Genomic DNA, 2800 nt, shown 5'->3' on the forward strand with positions numbered 1-2800 from the left:
TTCTATTGAGGGACATCTTTTCCAGCTTCTGGCTATTATAAATAAGGCTGCTATGAACATCCTGGAGCATGTGTCCTTGTTATATGCTGAAGCATCTGTTGAGTATATGCCTAGTAGTGGTATAGCTAGGTTGTCCTATTTTCTGAGGAACCACCAGACTGATTTTCAGAGTGGTTGTACCAGTTTACAATCCTAACATCAGTAGAGGAGTGTCCCTCTTTCTCCACATCCAAACCAGTAACTGCTGTTGCCTGAGTTTTTGACCTTAGTCTTTCTGATTGTTATAAGTTGGAGTCTCAGTGTCATTTTGATATGCATGTCCCTGATGCCTAAGGAAGTTGAACATTTCTTTAGGTGTTTCTCAAACATTTGTGATTCCTCAGTTGAGAGTTATTTGTTTAACTTTGAACCCAGTTTTTAAATTGGGTTATTTGGTTTTCTATCAGATGTAGTGTTGGCAAAGATCTTTTTCCCATATGTAGGTTGCCAATTTTTTCCTATTGACAGTTATTTGCCTTATAGAAGCTTTTCAGTTTTATGAGGTCCCAGGCTTGATTAGAGTTATGTCAAAATGTTTTGGTGTAACTCTAACCAAGAAAATAAAAGATCTTTATGACAAGAACATCAAGTCTCTGGAGAAAGAAATTCAAGGCCGCGCGCCGCCGCTCCTCTTTCCTTCCTCTTCCGAGCATGTCCTGCTCCGTGTACCTCTCGGGTCCCTCACCATGGCTGCGCTCACCCGGAACCCGCAGTTCCAGAAGCTGCTGGAGTGGCACCAACCTCAAGCTGCGCGAACTTTTTGAGGCGGATCCGGAGCGCTTCAACAACTTCAGCTTGAACCTCAACACCAACCATGGGCATATTCTGGTGGACTACTCCAAGAACCTTGTGAACAAGGAGGTGATGCAAATGCTGGTGGAGCTGGCCAAGTCCAGAGGTGTGGAGGCTGCACGGGACAACATGTTCAGTGGTTCCAAGATCAACTACACCGAGGATCGGGCGGTGCTGCATGTGGCCCTTCGGAACCGGTCCAACACACCCATCAAGGTGGTCGGGAAAGATGTGATGCCGGAGGTGAACAGGGTTCTGGACAAGATGAAGTCTTTCTGCCAGACCTTGACCACCCAGGAGACCATCACCAATGCAGAGACAGCAAAGGAGTGGTTTCTCGAAGCAGCCAAGGATCCATCTGCAGTTGCAAAGCACTTTGTCGCCCTGTCTACGAACACGGCCAAAGTGAAAGAGTTTGGAATTGACCCTCAAAACATGTTCGAGTTCTGGGATTGGGTAGGTGGCCGCTATTCGCTGTGGTCAGCCACTGGACCTTCCATTGCTCTGCATGTAGGTTTTGACCACTTCGAGCAGCTGCTGTCCGGGGCTCACTGGATGGACCAGCACTTCCTCAAGACGCCCCTAGAGAAGAATGCCCCCGTCCTGCTGGCTCTACTGGGCATCTGGTACATCAACTGCTACGGTTGTGAGACCCACGCCTTGCTGCCCTATGACCAGTACATGTACCGCTTTGCTGCCTATTTCCAGCAGGGTGACATGGAGTCCAACGGAAAGTACATCACCAAGTCCGGGGCCCGCGTGGACCACCAGACAGGCCCCATCGTGTGGGGGGAACCAGGGACCAATGGTCAACACGCATTCTACCAGCTCATCCACCAAGGCACCAAGATGATACCCTGTGACTTTCTCATCCCTGTCCAGACCCAGCACCCCATACGGAAAGGTCTACATCACAAGATCCTCCTGGCTAACTTCTTGGCCCAGACTGAGGCCCTGATGATGGGGAAGTTGCCTGAAGAGGCCAGGAAGGAGCTCCAGGCTGCCGGAAAGAGCCCAGAAGACTTGGAGAAACTCTTGCCACACAAGGTCTTTGAAGGAAACCGCCCGACCAACTCTATTGTGTTTACCAAGCTAACACCCTTCATTCTGGGGGCCTTGATTGCCATGTATGAGCACAAGATCTTTGTTCAGGGCATCATGTGGGACATCAACAGCTTTGACCAGTGGGGAGTGGAGCTGGGGAAGCAGCTGGCCAAGAAAATTGAGCCGGAGCTGGAGGGCAGCTCTGCTGTGACCTCCCATGATTCCTCCACTAACGGACTGATCAGCTTCATCAAGCAACAGTGGGACACCAAACTAGAATAACTCCAGCCGCGGCCCTACTGACTGGTCCTCCTTGTCCCTTCTCACCATATGCACTGCATGGTCCTGCCCCTCCCTGCCCAGAGCGCACCACCGGTAGTTGGCCTGGACTACAAGGCTGTTGGGAGAAGCTGGTCTGGAACTGCCATCCACCCACTACGCACCCTCCCTGTTGAAGCAGATGGAAGGGCTTTGACGTGTCATGTTGTTCTGACCTTTATTTCACACCCCAGCTAGAATAAAGACACCTAGAGGAGGCACGGGGGCTCAGCCTCTTCAGTTTAAAAAAAAAAAAAAAAAGAAATTCAAGAAGACCTCTGAAGATAGAAAGCTCTCCCATACTCATGGTCTTACACATATAACCAGATATGTTGATTCTAATAGAAGAGAAATTGCGGAAGGGCCTGGAATGCATTGGCACAAGGGAAATTTTCCTAAACAGAATACCAAATGCTATGGCTCTAAGATCAACAATTGACAAATGGGACCTCATGAAACTGAAGTTTCACTTTTTCATCTCATATGTCAGAATTGGTCATATTTGTCCAAAATTAGGAACCTGAATAGTTTGTCTTTAAACCCCATTAGTCAAAAGGAAAGGACTAAGATAACAAGCGCCTGAGATGGTATATAGGTGGTCAACTCG

At 48.7% G+C, this 2800-nt stretch overlaps 1 pseudogene; it reads left to right on the plus strand.

Moving 5' to 3' along the window:
- Gpi-ps (glucose-6-phosphate isomerase, pseudogene) lies at positions 652–2354 on the plus strand (annotated as a pseudogene).
- The last annotated feature ends 446 nt before the right edge of the window (positions 2355–2800 follow it).

This window comes from Mus musculus, chromosome 8 (genome assembly GCF_000001635.26).
Source record: "Mus musculus strain C57BL/6J chromosome 8, GRCm38.p6 C57BL/6J".
Classification (NCBI taxonomy): Eukaryota; Metazoa; Chordata; class Mammalia; order Rodentia; family Muridae; genus Mus; species Mus musculus.